Here is a 16164-nt window from a genome sequence, read left to right on the forward strand (position 1 = left end):
TATCCAGATGGCAAAGTAGCACATGAAAAGATGCTAAACATCATTAGTCACTAGGGAAATGCAAATTAAAATGGCAACAAGATACCACTACATACCTATTAGGATGGCTAAGATTGAATAGACTGACCATAACAAGTCAGGAGGAACTGAAACTCTCTTACACAACTGGTGGGAATGTAAAATGGGACCTGGGAAAACAGTTTGTCATTTTCTTTAGGAAAAAAAAACAAAGCAAAAAAAAACCCAGCTTGACCTATGGTTGTGCAGTGGATACCTGGAATGCTGAGGTCATCAGTTCGAAACCCTGCACTTAACCAGTCAAGATACATAAGAGGAAGTTAATGCTTCCTGTTCCTCCCCCCTTTCTCTCTCTTTCTCTTCTCTAAAACCAATAAATATCTTTTTTTTTCTTTTCTTTTTTTTTCCTGAAGCTTGAAACGGGGAGGCAGTCAGACAGACTCCCGCATGCGCCTGACCGGATACACTCCGCACACCCACCAGGAGGCGATGCTCTGCCCACCAGGGACGACGCTCTGTCGCGACCAGAGCCACTTTAGCGCCTGGGGCAGAGGCCAAGGAGCCATCCCCAGCGCCCAGGCCATCTTTTGCTCCAATGGAGCCTCGGCTGCGGGAGGGGGAGAGAGAGAGAGAGAGAGAGAGAGAGAGAGAGAGAGGAAGGATAGGGGGAGGGGTGGAGAAGCAGATGGGCGCCTCTCCTGTGTGCCCTGGCTGGGAATTGAACCCGGGACTTCCGCACGCCAGGCCGACGCTCTACTACCGAGCCAACCAGCCAGGGCCAATAAATATCTTAAAAATGAAAAAAACAGAGGTCTGGGGCACCTGGGTGGCATATGTTACTTGCTGGAAAATAAAATTTAAGATCAGCTTAAAAAAATAAAAAAGAGTGCCGGGTGGATCCCGGTCAGGCGCAAGCAGGAGTCTGTTCTGACTGTCTCTCCCTGTTTCCAGCTTCAGAAAAATGCAAAAAAAAAAGAAAATAAAAGAAAAATAAATAAAAAAGAAAAAAAACATTCCTACCATATGATCCAACCATTCTACTCCTAGCCATTTGCCCAAGAGTAATGAAAGTATGTGCTCATACAAACACCTATACAAGAATATTCATAACAACTGCATTTGTTATAGTAAGGTGATCAACTATTTTATAATGAAAAGGACAAAAATAAATAGAAGAATATTGTAAATAAAAAACATTTTATTCATTGCAACAATACACTATAATATAAATGCATAATAAAAACATTTGTAATATATTATAATTATGCTTACATACCTATTAATTTTTAATAATAATTGTAAGAAAAAAGTGCTTATTTAGATACAAATACCTCACATCACACACAATGGATCGACTCTGCATTGATCGAATACGGACATTTACAGTTAGTCTTCCAATATCAAAAAGTAGGACATGTAGGACACTTTTCGAAGGAGGATGGAACTTACAAAAGAAGGACTGTCCTCCCTAAAGGAAGACAATTGGTCACCTTAGGTATAGAAAAAACCTGGAAAGAACTCAAATGTTCACTTACAGGTGAATGGATAAATAAATTGTGATGATAGCCATACAAGTAATATTATTCAACAGTAAAAAAATAATGAACTATTGCCTGACCAGGCGGTGGCACAGTGGATAGAGCATCGGACTGGAATGCGGAAGACCCAGGTTCGAGACCCCGAGGTCGCCAGCTTGAGCGTGGGCTCATCTGGTTTGAGCAAAAATTCACCTTGGACCTAAGGTTGCTGGCTCAAGTAAGGGGTTACTCGGTCTGCTGAAGGCCTATGGTCAAGGCACATATGAGAAAGCAATCAATGAACAACTAAGGTGTTGCAATGCACAACGAAAAACTAATGATTGATGCTTCTCATCTCTCTGTTCCTGTCTGTCTGTCCCTGTCTATCCCTCACTCTGACTTTCTGTCTCTGTAAAAAAATTAAATAAAAATAAAATTAGAAAAAAATAATGAACTATTAAAACTCACAACATAGATAAATCTCAAAGTCAGACAAGAGGGCATACTGTATGATTTTATTTAAATAACATTCTAGGCCTGACCTGTGGTGGCGCAGTGGATAAAGCGTCAACCTGGAAATGCTGAGGTTGCCGGTTCAAAACCCTGGGCTTGCCTGGTCAAGGCACATATGGAAGTTGATGCTGTCTGCTCCTCCCCCCTTCTCTCTCTCTCTCTCTCTCTCTCTCTCTCTCTCTCCTCTCTATAATGAATAAAATCTTTAAAAAAAAGAAAAAAATAACATTCTAGAAAATGCAAATTAATCTATAGTGACAAAACAGATCAATGGTTTCCTATGGATGAGGAGAGAGGGGTGGAGCAAGAGAAAGGTTTACAAAAGAGCACAAGGACATTTGTGGTAATGCCTATGTTCATTATCTTGATTTTGGTGATAGTTTCATGGGTGTATGTATACATATGTCAACTTATCAAATTGTACACTCTTTAAGTGCAATTTTTTAAGTCAATTATACACACACACACACACACACACACAGTTGTCCACATATCACGGTTCACTTTTCACAGTCTCACTGTATCACAGATTTTAAAATTGTATAAATCTAATTTTGTATTGTGGATTTTTCGCTATATCGCAGAATTTTGCAGTACATAGGTATTTTTATGTATTATTTTAATTATTTTTGCGGTAAAATAAGCAAGGTAAGTGTTGGAAGGGTTTATAAGAGTGTGGGCAGGTTTATAAAGCCTTAAAAATATATAAATAATAAAATAAATATAAAGTCGCTACTTTGCAGATGTTTGCCTATCGGATTTTTGCCTACCGTGGGGAGTTCTGGAACCTAACCCCCATGATAGACGAGGAACCACTGTATATATTTAAAATTTTTATTTATTTTGAAGAGAGGATAGGAAGAGAGAAAGGGGGGTAGGAGCGGAAAGCATAAACTCATAGTAGTTACTTCTTATAATGTGCCTGTACCAGGCAAGCCTGGCGTTTTGAACCAGCAACCTCAGTATTCCAGGTCGATGCTTTATCCACTGCGCCAACATAGGTCAGGCAAACTATATTTCAATAAAGCTATTAAAAGCATGATCAACTTCTATGGTCTGATCAGTGAGATAAGGAAAAGGCAACTGCTTTGTTCTGTGCTGGGGACCAGTGTGGCTAGTAATTATCCAGGTCCAGGTCCTGAGTGAGAATGATACGGAATGAAGAAATAAACTCAGAGCGGAAAAAGGATGGCAAAGCCCCTTGTCCCCCCTCCCCCCTGCAGAGCCATATACAGATAAGGAAGTCTCCAATACAAAGTCACAAATCTGAGGCATAAACAGGAATTCTCTTAATGCCAGGAATCCCCCCACCATGCATAATTGAAATCAACCAACATCAGAACAAACAAAGGGTGAGAGGAAGGGCATGTATATTGCTTCTAGCAACTTAAGCAAGGGAGGTAAGGAGATGGGACGGGTACAGATACTCATCAGCTTCATAGCCAATATGGAGTTGTGGGGGAAATCCTTTAGCTTAAGCCTTAAACTGCGAAGGCTTTGCCAACTTGCATTCTCCCACAGCTCTGGACAGTACGTTTCCATCTTTCAGGTAAACCTGTATATAGAGGTTCTTCAGGCAGCCCTAAGCACATTGCTGGCTTAGACTGAGATGTCAGGCAACCGAAATTCTCATGTTTATCACATGCCTGCTGTAAGGCCAGATTCTCTGAGTGCCTCTCTTTATATGTGTCCTTAATATATTTATATATATTTTGGATTGTTTTAAACATGACTATTACTCTTTTGAGGTTTCAGTATTAATATGCTCTAGACTTTTGGCTTTTTTAGACCGTGTGTTCTGAACACTAGGTCTAACCTTCTGAACCTTCTGAGGCATCCTCAGTTGGAAATGAGGACTAGAGGTAGAAGGATAGTGTTAAAAATGTGAGTGGGTAAGGTCAGCCTCTCTAACTCAAGCAGTTTCTTAGTCTTACAGACTTAATGACTTCTGGGGAAAAAACAAAGTATGAAAATCATCTAAGTTTTATCCATAAACTAAGCTCAGAGCCTGATCTACTGAATCAAGTGAATCTTGATTAGATTCAAAATGCCTCATTTCTTTCTGTACACGCTTTATTTGACACTTTTATTTTGTTAAGTTTCTTGAGATAGTGTCGGTCAAAGAAATTTGTAAATATATATATATGTTTGGTCGCTTATAGTTTGCATTGGGTGTAGGACAGTGGTCCCCAACCTTTTTTGGGCCACGGACCATTTTAATGTCAGAAAATATTTTCACGGACCAGCCTTTAGGGTGGGACGGATAAATACACAAAATAAAATTATGTGACCAGCGTAAAAACTGGTTTTTAAAATTTTTTATTAATTTTAATGAGGTGACATCAATAAATCAGGGTACATATGTTCAAAGAAAACATGTCCAGGTTATCTTGTCATTCACTTATGTTGCATACCCATCACCCAAAGTCAGATTGTCCTCTGTCACCTTCTATCTAGTTTTCTTTGTGCCCCTCCCCCTCCCCCTCTCCCTCCTGCTCCTCTCCCCCCCCTAACCACCACACTCTTGTCCATATCCATGAGTCTCATTTTTGTGTCTCACCTATGTATGGAATAATGCAGTTCTTGTTTTTTTCTGATTTACTTATTTCACTCCATATAATGTTATCAAGATCCCACAATTTTGCTGTAAATGTTCCGATGTCATCATTTCTTATGGCTGAGTAGTATTCCATAGTGTATATGTGCCACATCTTCTTTATCCAGTCATCTATTGAAGGGCTTTTTGGTTGTTTCCATATCTTGGCCACTGTGAACAATGCTGCAATGAACATGGGGCTGCATGTGTCTTTACCTATCAGTGTTTCTGAGTTTTTGGGGTATATACCCAGTAGAGGATTGCTGGGTCATAAGGTAGTTCTATTTTCAGTTTTTTGAGGAATCACCATACTTTCTTCCATAATGGTTGTACTACTTTACAGTCCCACCAACAGTGAATGAGGGTTCCTTCTTCTCCACAGCCTCTCCAACATTTGCTATTACCTGTCTTGTTAATAATAGCTAATCTAACAGGTGTGAGGTGGTATCTCATTATAGTTTTGATTTGCATTTCTCTAATAATTAATGATGATGAGCATCTTTTTATATATCTGTTGGCCATTTGTATTTCTTCCTAAGAGAAGTGTCTGTTCATGTCCTCTTCCCATTTTTTTTGGGGGGGGGAGGGGTTTGTATTTTTCTGAAGTTGGAAACGGGGAGGCAGTCAGACAGACTCCCGCATGTGCCCGACTGGGATACACCCAGTATGCCCACCAGGGGGCAATGCTCTGCCCATCTGGGGCATTGCTCTGTTGCAACCAGAGCCATTCTAGTGCCTGAGGCAGAGGCCATAGAGCCACCTCTAGCTCCCAGGGCCAACTTTGCTCCAATGGAGCCCTGGCTGCCGGAGGGGAAGAAAGAGACAGAGAGGACGGAGAGGGGGAGGGGTGGAGAAGCAGATGGGCGCTTCTCCTGTGTGCCCTGGCCAGGAATCGAACCCGGGACTGCTGCACGCCAGGCTGATGCTCTACCACTGAGCCAACTGGCCAGGGCCTCTTCCCATTCTTTTTTATTCGATTGTTTAAAACTGGGGTATTTTTAAATATAATCGTCGAACTTATGAGACAAGCGTCAAGAGTGAGTCTTAGACGAATGTAACAGGAAATCTGGTCATTTTTAAAAAATAAAACATTGTTCAGACTTAAATATAAATAAAACAGAAATAACGTAAGTTATTTATTCTTTCTCTGCGGACCGGTACCAAATTGCCCACAGACCGCTACCGGTCTGTGGCCTAGGGGTTGGGGACCACTGGTGTAGGAGACAAGTTGTAAGCCAGCAAAGTCACTATAACCTAAGGCTTAGTTTTAAGACTAAGCCTTTCCCTCCCTTTTAAGACTAAGATCTTTTGAAAACTAAGCTTTTCCCCACACCCTTGACTGTGGAATGATGTGGGGTGGTGCACTCTTATGAGGAATCCCATTTATGCCTCAGATAAGTGACTTTGTATTAGAGACTTCCTTATTTGTAATTGGCTTAAAGGTTTTGATTTCTGCACTATAAAATGGGGCAAACCGGGGCTCTCTCTCTCTCTCTTTCTGTCTGTCTCTCTCTCTCTCTGTTCCTGAAATTAGCATTGCAGCAGAGAGGCAGCCAAGATGGCAGAGTGCTGAAGGAGAAGCCAGTTTGTGAAGAGTCGGTGCAGAGAGAGGAGATGGAGAACAGAGGTGAATAAGGCTGGTGAGGTACAAACCTTTGATTCTAGGAAAACTCAGATGAGTCAGTGGCTTTGGGAGCCCTGAATGGAAAGTGAAGTGATTTCCCACTGTGTGTATTTCTTGCTTGCCTGGTGCAAGCTAGGATTAAAGCTAATGGCCCACCAGTTCTCAGCTCTGTTGTTTCATTACCGTCTGTCCGAATCAAATGCAAAACTGCATGGGCCAGTCGGATGTGATGGTGGCTGTTGCTACTGGCTTTACAGATGGAACATTAATTTTTGAGGAAGAGCTGTTGATTTTACACACAAAAAAAAATCACCAAGAGACATAATGTACTAAAGTGTACCATTTTCTAAAAGGACTGATTTTACATACATTTTCACACATTAGCAACAAAAGCCTCAATTAACAAATCCTGTGGGTATTTGTAAAGCCGGTAGCCACGGCCACCATCACAGCCACCTGGTCCATTCAAGTTTGCACTTGATTTGGACAGACGGTAATGAAACACCGAAGCCAAGAACTGGTGAACCATTAGCTTTAATCCTAGCTTGCACTAGGCAAGCGAGAAATACACACAGTGGGAAAACATTTCCCTTTCCATTCAGGGCTCCCAAAGCCACTGACTTATCCGAGTTTCCTAGAATCAAAGGTTTCTACCTCACCAGCAGCCTTATTCACCTGTTCCCCATCTCCTTCTCTCTGCACAAACTCTATACAAACTGGCTTCTCCTTCAGCACTCTGCCATCTTGGCTGCTTCTCTCCTCCACGTGGCCTTTCTCTGAGCTCCTCGGCTCCATTTTATAGTGTAGAAATCAAAACTTTTAATCCAATATACAAACACAGAAGTTTCTGATACAAAGACACTTATCTGAGACATAAATGAGATTCCTCATGAGAGTGCATCACCCCAGATCATGCAACAGTCCAGGGTGTGGGGAAAAGCTTAGTTTTGAAATGATCTTAGTATTAAAAGGGTGGGAAAGCCTTAGTCTTAAAACTAAGCCTTAGGCTATAACAACCCTGCCTGTTTACAGACTATTTCCCACACCCAGTGCAAACTATAAGCCAGCAAACATATATATCATATTTACAAACTTATTTCACCAACAGTATTAAACACACATAAAGGATCTAAAGGCTGAAGGGAAAGAATCGTACAACTACATGGAAGATTGCCCCTACAAATGCATGATCTCCTACCTTACTTAGGCCCTTGACAAGGGCTTTTATTCTTTTCTTTGATTAGTTTTCCTCTTCAGTAATTCCAAAGTACCTACTTTTCTCTTGCACAGCTCATTGCCATCACATAGTCTTCCTTCCTATTTTACTAAGTTGTGAGCATTTAGTAATAATGGTCAACTTCCTGCCTCCTTCCACCGAAAATTTATCTCCATTTTTACCCATTCTAATTTTCTTCCCTTGAGTGTCAGGTAAGAGTACCCCTTGTTCAAGTATAGTTGACCCTTGAACAATACAAGTTTTAACTGCACAGGCCCATTTATAAGCATATTTTTTCAATAAATACCTGTAGGACCAGTAGCTGTAGCCACCATCATAGCCGCCTGGCCCATGCAGGTTTTTATTTGATTTGGACAGACGGTAACGAAGCAACAGAGCCAATAACTGGTGGGCCATCTTTTATTCCTGCTCGCAACTGGCAGGCGAGAAAATATACACAGCAGGAAAACACTTCCCTTTCCATTCAGGGCTCCCAAAGCCACTGACTTTCTCTGGTTTTTTCCTAGAATCAAAGGCCTCATCAGCCTCTCTCAGTCCCCTCTGCATGCCTCCATTTTGGCTGCCTCCCTTCTCTACATCCACGTGTCCTGTCTCTCCTGGAACGTGGTCTCCTCCTCCTCAAAATGGCCTTAGTTCCTCCTTTTAAAACCTTTCAGCAGGACAATCCCTCCCCCAGCACACCTTAGCATAACCAAGCTCTTCCCCAAGCATGAAGGTAACCAACCGCCCCACGTGGGCAGCGCCATTTTTAATTAAAAGTGAGCAAAACCAAATAACACAAATTCTACAAACTTATTTGCCCAACAATACCTGTACTATTTTATATCCATTGTTAGGAGTCTGCCAATGCAGAGGGCCAACTCTATGCATTGATCTACATCATTTTCTTTCCTTCTTTCTTTGTTTGTGACAGAGACACAGAGAGGGACAGATAGGGACAGACTGGCAGGAAGGGAGAGAAATGAGAAGCATCAATTCTTTATTGTGGCACCTTAGTTGTTTATCGATTGCTTTCTCATATGTGCCTTGACTGGGGGGCTACAGCAGACCGAGTGACCCCTTGCTCAAGCCAGTGACCTCGGGCTCAAGCTGGTGAGTCTTGCTCAAACCAGATGAGCCCGCACACAAGCAAGCAACCTCGGTGTTTCGAACCTGGGTCTTCCGTGTCCCAGTCCAATGCTCTATCCACTGCACCACTGCCTGGTCAGGCTGATCTACATCCGTTTACATAGGGGACTTGAGCATCTTCAGATTTTGGTATCTGTGGGGTCCTGGAACCAATCCCAAGAAGACACTGAGGAGCAGCTAAGTTTGGGGAGAGTCAAAACTTACATGTGGCCTGGCCTGTAGTTGTGCAATGGGTAAGGCATAGACTTGGAATGCTGAGGTTGCAGGTTTGAAACTCTGGGCTTGCCCAGTCAAGGCATATATATGACAATCAGTGAACAACGAAAGTGAAGCAACTATGAGCTGATACTTCACACTACCCCCTCTTCTCTCTGTAAAATCAATAAATAAAAATCTTATTTTTAATAGCTTTTTAAATATATATTTTTTAATTTTAGAGAGAGAGAGAGAAAGAGAGAAGAGGGAGAGGAGCAGGAAGCATCAATTCCCATATACGCCTTGACCAGGCAAGCCCAGGGTTTCAAACTGGTGACCTCAGTGTTCTAGGTCAATGCTTTATCCACTGTGCCACCATAGGTCAGGCAATAAATAAAATCTTTAAAAAGAAAGTTATATGTGGATTTTCAAACAGATGGGGCAGGGGCGATTAGTGCTCCTAGCCCCTGTGTTTCTTCAAGGGTCAACTATATGCTTACTTTTTACCTAGTCTTAAGAAGAAACTGGCTCCATCCATTGATCCCTCTTTCTGTATCTCATCTCTCTCATGACTCCCTCTAGACCAGTGAATTTCAACTTTTTTATACTTGGGGACTGGTGAAAATAAGAGAATTATTTTGGGGACTGCTAAGGCAGAAATTACCCTGAACATAAGCAAATTCAACTAAGATCATTAGGTCTATAATCCTCATAAAACATTAGGGTGGTTAACTCTTTCCACTAGCACAAAATTTCAAGTGGACCGGTCTGTGGGCTGGCAGGTGAAAAACACTGCCTAGACTATAAACACACTCAAATCTCTCCCATTAAAAATACTTATATATATTCTCCTTTGACACTGAGTTTCTCTAAGCAATTTTTACCAGGGTGCCACAAGAATTTTCTAACTATGCAATATCTATTTAGTCAGGGGCACTGACCTATTTTCCATTAGATTGTCAAATAAACATATGACAATAGCCAACACGACAATAGCTGTCTGGTGTGAATGACTCAAAAGTACACCTATATTTTTTTGTCAGGTTATCAAAATATATATTTTTGGTGTGCCACAGAATTTTAGTATAGGGGGTCCTCAAGTTACAATGGTCTTGACATATGACATTTCGAGTTTACAACACTCATTACCATAAAAACTTTTAAAAATGATACGTGTTAAGAAAGATTTCGGAAGAGAAGTCATCAACCTCCCACACTAGCCTGGAACAATTCTTTAAGAAGGTAGAGAGGCCTGCAACAGAGGGTACAGGTACCCTCTACATCAGCTGCTTCTTGAGACGAAACACCTGTAGTACAGGCAGAGTCATCTCCAGTGTCTCCTACATGTTCCAATCCTGATTCACCTGACCCAGGATCTCCAGCACCTTCTGCAGGTTCTCCTGCCTCTCCAGCTTCCTCCTCCCAATACGTCACTATCTCCCACCTTGCAATGCCCCTGTGTGCAAGCCAACTACAAGAATAAAGGAATTTTTTTTACACTAATGTTTTGTCATTTTTTCTGTTACTACAGTACAGTGTACAGAACAGTATATTTATGTTCTTTTCCTTTTTCTGTGGCTTAGTTGTATTTTTATGTTCTAGATAGATCAGGGGTCTCAAACTCAACTCAGCATGTGGGCTGCAGAGCAAGATCACAGGCGTTCCGCAGGCCGCACTAGGTCTACAAAAGGCAACTGTTACGCAACACTTTTCTCACTGCAGTTGAAAACAAAAAAAAAATCAGTACAACAAGCACAATCGTACATGCAGTTTAATCAGTGTCACAAAACGACCAGTAACTGTAGTTCGCATCACAACTGCTCTTAACTAAGCTAATATCTAGCTAGGATGCTAGAGAAATGAAAAATACAAGTAGGCCCCTAGGCTTACTTAATTTTATCCAAAATATTTTGAACTTCGTGGATTAGTCTGCGGGCTGCACAAAATTGTTCGGCGGGCTGCATGCGGCCCGCGAACCGCGAGTTTGAGACCCCTGTTCTAGATTATAATTTTACAACTGTGTTAGAATAAGTAAGTGACTTAGGCTAGGGCAGTGGTTGGCAAACTGCGGCTCACAAGCCACATGCTGCTCTTTGGCCCCTTGAGTGTGGCTCTTCCACAAAATACCACGTGCGGCCACTACCTTGATAAGGAATGTACCTACCCATACAGTTTAAGTTTAAAAAATTTGGCTCTCAAAAGAAATTTCAATCGCTGTACTGTTGATATTTGGGTCTGTTCACTAATGAGTTTGCCAACCACGGGGCTAGGGTGTGTTTCAATTTGCACCAAAATTCAGTTTACATCACTGTTGTAGGTACAGAACTGTGTTGTAACCCAAGAACCCCCTGTAATTCATTTATGTGGGTCATGAGATGAGGAAGGTTGAATATCATTGCTCCCAGCTAATACCCTACCTTCTAGTTTCCTATGATAGCCATGCTCTCCATTTCTTCACTTTCCATTCACTTCCCTGAAAATCAGTCATTAGTGAGAAAATTTATTTGAAAAATTTCTAATCCTCAGTATATTTGAGTTTTCTATACCATTTGACACTTGATATTTGAGATGGGTGGTTAAATATTTTTTGGATGAACAAAGTAAGAGAGAGGGATGGGAAGAAGTTGCTCTTAAACTCAAGTACCCAATGAATTATAAAATAGCTCCATCCCGCCTGACCTGTGGTGGCGCAGTGGATCAAGCGTCGACCTGGAACACTGAGGTCGTTGGTTCAAAACCCTGAGCTTGCCCAGTCAAGGCACATATGGGAGTTGATGCTTTCTGCTCCTGCCCCCCTTCTTTCTCTATCTCTCTCTCTGCCTCTCTTCTCTAAAATGAATAAAAAACAAAATAAATAAACACATCAAAATATTTTTAAAAACTAGCTCCTTCCCTGCCCCACCAAAATGTCCATGTTCCAGTCCCGAACCTGTGAATATGTTATGTTACATAGCAAGGGGAATTGAGGTTGTGGGTGGAATTAAGGTTGGTCATCCGGCCTTCAAGTGGGGAGATTATCCTGGAATATCTGAGTAGGCCCAATATAATCACAGGGTCTTTATAAATGAAAGGAGAAGGCAGAAGAATGTGTCCAAGTGATGTGATGTGAGGAAGCAATTGATGTCTTTGAAGGTGGAAGATCACAAGCCAAGGAATGCTGGTGGCCTCTAGAAGGTAGAAAGGGCAAGAAAACAGATTCGGCCTACAATCTTCAGTAAAGAGCCAACCCTGTTTATACCTTTAGACCAGAGAGACCCATTTCAGGCTCTTGAGCTCCAAACCTGTGACTGTGGTTAGGTTTTTTTTTTCATTTGATGTATTTATTTTTATTTATTCATTTTAGAGAGGAGGGAGGGAGGGAGAAGGAGGGAGAGGGAGGGGGGGAGAGAGAGAGAGAGAGAGAGAGAGAGAGAGAGAAAGGGGGGAGGAACAGGAAGCATCAATTCCCATATATGCCTTGACCAGACAAGTGCAGGGTTTTGAACCGACAACCTCAGTGTTCCCAGGTCGACGCTTTATCCACTGCGCCACCACAGGTCAGGCATGACTGTGGTTTTTAAGTCACTAAGTTTTACACTAATTTGTTATATCAATGAAATTGGTACAATAACCATTTCTAATTGTCCTTTAAAATGTAGTTGAATCTTGACTTTTTCTATCAAGTCTAATTTGTTTAGTGGGTTTGGGGTGGTGAGAGAAAGAAAACCAGGATCAAATGAGAGTTCTTTTAACTCTACCCCTTTAAGACTATCCTGCCGACCCTCAGACTTTCAGCTGCTTGCTTTTAATCAAATATAATACTAAAGTCCTATTACTAGAAATAAAAACCCATATATGAAAACTTAGGGTGCTTACTTGCTTTAGGAACAAAAGTATAAGGCAAAAAGACTCCTGTGGAGATGACGTCAGAGTAATGGCGGGGTAGGAAGCGATACCGATAAATCTCCCCCAAAACTCAACAAGATCTTCAACCAGAAACAGAAAAACCTATACTTGGAGCTTCCAGATGCTTCGCAATACACCCAAAGGTATGATTGAGTGAAAAATTGGCTAAATATATAACCAAACCCCGAAGGAAATAGGGAGTAAGAAATGCTCCTCCTTCCTCACTAACCTAAACAGGGCGGCTTTCTCTGGTAACTGTGAATATAGAAACTGAAGCGGGCAAAGGGGGTGAATAGATCCAGGCCGCCGTGGCACAAACGACCGAACCAGGCTGTGGCACGGAGATCCAAGCCGAGGAAAATCTGATCCTGTGGCAACCGGGCAATACAAGGCTAACACTCGCGCCAAACCCAAACAAAGAAAGACAAGCGGAGCGGCCATTTTACCTGGTCTCCTGGTCGGCGCGGAGTTAGTAGGCGAGAATTTCTTCCTAGGCCCCGAGAGTGGGTGCCCGTGTTACCCCACGGAGAGGCAGGGTCAGAGGCCTTTCTGTGGGCTGAGGGCAGAGTCCCTGGGCAGCCCCAGCGCCCTGGGAAAGCCACGCACGGGAGGGAGTGAGAACTAATTCCAACGGTGGAGATTTTCCGTGCTGGAGGGTGTTTCACTCAGAGGGAACCGCGGCCGGCCTCATATCCTGGTTTTCGCGCGCAGATAAGGAGTGAGCAATTCCTCCGAGTGCCTCGGCAGTGCGCGCCCATGTTATCGCACAGAGGGGCAGAGTCAGGGGCCTTTGTGTGGGCCAAAGCGGAATCTCGAGCCGCCCCAGCGCCTTGCAAAAGCAGCGCACGGGGACGGAGCGAGACTCAATTCCAACGCTGCAACTTTTCCCTGCGGTTGGGGGTTTCACTCAGAGCGTGAGACTGCTGGCCGGATATCCTGGTCGAAGACAGTGAGTGACAGTTTCCTCCAAGCGCCCCGGAAGTGGGCGCCCGCCTGTGTTACCGGACAGAGTGGCAGAGCCAGAGTTCTTTGAGTGGGCAGAAAGCCCGCCTGATTATGCTAGCAGCTCTGACTGAGCCTTACCCAGAGCCCTGTGCTGAGTGGAAATAGAGTGGGGAGTTGCCAGCTCTTTGAGCCTCTTACTATCCAGGCAGAGGCAGCAGCAACCCCATAGCTGGATTATCAGGCTACTAATTGAGGAAGGAAAGACTAGGAGAAAGGCTCCAGGAACACGGACTCTCTCACTGTCGGAGCCTATAAATGCTAATGAGCTTCGACTGCCAACGAGACTAAAGCACAATACATGACATTGCCATAGAGACTTATCAACTGCAAACCTCTACCTGAGCGTGCCAAAGGGGCAGAACCAGGGGTACAGAGTCACCGACCAGGAAGAGGGAGAGAAAAGAAAAAGCAAGAAGATAACCTCTCAAAATCAAGAATAATCTGCAGACTTTATAACATCCCATTTTATTATATTTGTTCGTTTGTTTCTCTTATCTTCATTCTTGATACTTTTTTTTCCTCCTCCAATTTGGCCGATTAACTCTCTACTGGTCTTACTCTCTCCTCTCCTTGAACTACACTACCCATAAGTGTTACATCTCCCATTATCTTTTCTCTTCTCTTCCTTTCTCTCTATGAGGGTTGCACTCCAAAACCCTTAACTCTCTCTCTCTCTCTCTCTCTCTCTCTCTCTCCTTTCTTTTTTCTTCTTTTAGTGGTTCCCTCTTTTTTTCTCTCTCTCTCTTTCTTTTCTCCCTCTATATTAGTTTCTTCCTTTCTCCTTTACATCTCCTCTCATTCAAACCTCAATAAAAAACAAATTATCTTATCTGGGACTCAAACCTATGTTTGTGGCATTTTGGGGGGTTTTTACTTCACCTTTTTAACTCACTAGCAGTGCTCCCATCCCTGGCTCTCCATATTATCTAGTTCTTGTTCCACTAAATACAATAGTAATTTTTTAATTTGTCCCCCCATTTTTCCGTTTTCCTCTTATTCCTCTCATCATAACTCTTAGACAACCAACACCTAAAAGCAAATCATTTTATTCTTGACCCAAATTTTTTCCTTATTTGCTTTTTGTGGGTCTATACGCTTTTTTTTTTCTTTTCTTTTCTTTTTTTTTTTTTCTTTTTTGCCCCTTTATTACTTTTCCCCAATTCAGGCCCTCCATTGCAGGCATTGTTTGTTATAATTCAGAGTCCACCACAAGATTTTCTCAAAAAAGAGGGGAGAGGAGAGGAGAGGAAAAAAGGAGGGGGGGAATAATTTCCTTTTTTTTTTAAATGTTTATTTTATTTTATTTTTCTTTATTTCATTATTTTTTTAAAAAAAAAACAACTCTTTTCGATTTTTTATTTTTTTTATTTTTATTTTTTTTAACTTTTTATTCTTTATTAAATCTCATTAATACTATCAACAAAACCACCCTCAGATGCCATTAAGGAAAAGAAAATCGAATATCATGGATACAAAAGAAAGAGAGGTAACACAGCTAGATGAAGAAAAATCTATGGAGAAAAAATTTAATATATTGGAAACCTTGGAGCTAAATGACAGAGAATTCAAGATAGAAATCCTAAAAATCCTCCGAGATATACAAGAAAACACAGAAAGGCAATTTAGGGAGCTCAGAAAACAACTCAATGAACACAAAGAATATATGTCCAAAGAAATTGAAACTATAAAAACAAATCAAACAGAGATGAAAAACTCAATTCACGAGCTGAAAAACGAAGTAACAAGCTTAGCTAATAGAACAGGTCAGATAGAAGAGAGGATTAGTGAAATAGAAGACAAGCAACTTGAGGCACAACAGAGAGAAAAAGAAAGAGACTCAAAAATTAAAAAAAATGAGATAGCCCTACAAGAATTATCTGACTCCATCAAAAAGAATAACATAAGAATAATAGGTATATCAGAGGGAGAAGAGAGAGAAAATGGAATGGAGAACATACTCAAACAAATAATAGATGAGAACTTCCCAAGCCTGTGGAAAGAACTAAAGCCTCAAGTTCAAGAAGCAAACAGAACTCCAAGTTTTCTTAATCCCAACAAACCTACTCCAAGGCATATCATAATGAAATTGACACAAACCAACAGCAAAGAAAAAATTCTCAAGGCAGCCAGGGAAAAGAAGAATACAACATATAAAGGAAGGCCCATTAGATTATCATCAGATTTCTCAGCAGAAACTCTACAAGCTAGAAGAGAGTGGACCCCAATATTTAAAGTCCTGAAAGAGAGGAACTTTCAGCCATGAATATTATACCCATCAAAGCTATCCTTCAAATATGAAGGAGAAATAAAAATATTCACAGATACAGAAAAGATGAGGGAATTTATCATCAGAAAACCCCCACTCCAGGAATTACTAAAGGGGGTTCTCCAATCAGATACAAAGAACAAAAAAAAAACAGAGCCACAAGTAAAAGCTCCAAGAACA

General features: G+C 41.7%; 1 long non-coding RNA gene across 1 annotated transcript in view; it reads right to left on the reverse strand.

Annotated features, from left to right (window-relative positions):
• Nucleotides 1–4639: 4639 nt before the first annotated feature.
• LOC136306822 (uncharacterized) overlaps nucleotides 4640–16164 on the reverse strand; it is a 33916-nt gene continuing 22391 nt past the window's right edge. The window contains exon 3 of the long non-coding RNA XR_010725688.1: nucleotides 4640–4815. This is a non-coding gene — a long non-coding RNA (uncharacterized lncRNA). The remainder of the gene's footprint in view (nucleotides 4816–16164) is intronic.

This window comes from Saccopteryx bilineata, chromosome 5 (genome assembly GCF_036850765.1).
Source record: "Saccopteryx bilineata isolate mSacBil1 chromosome 5, mSacBil1_pri_phased_curated, whole genome shotgun sequence".
Classification (NCBI taxonomy): Eukaryota; Metazoa; Chordata; class Mammalia; order Chiroptera; family Emballonuridae; genus Saccopteryx; species Saccopteryx bilineata.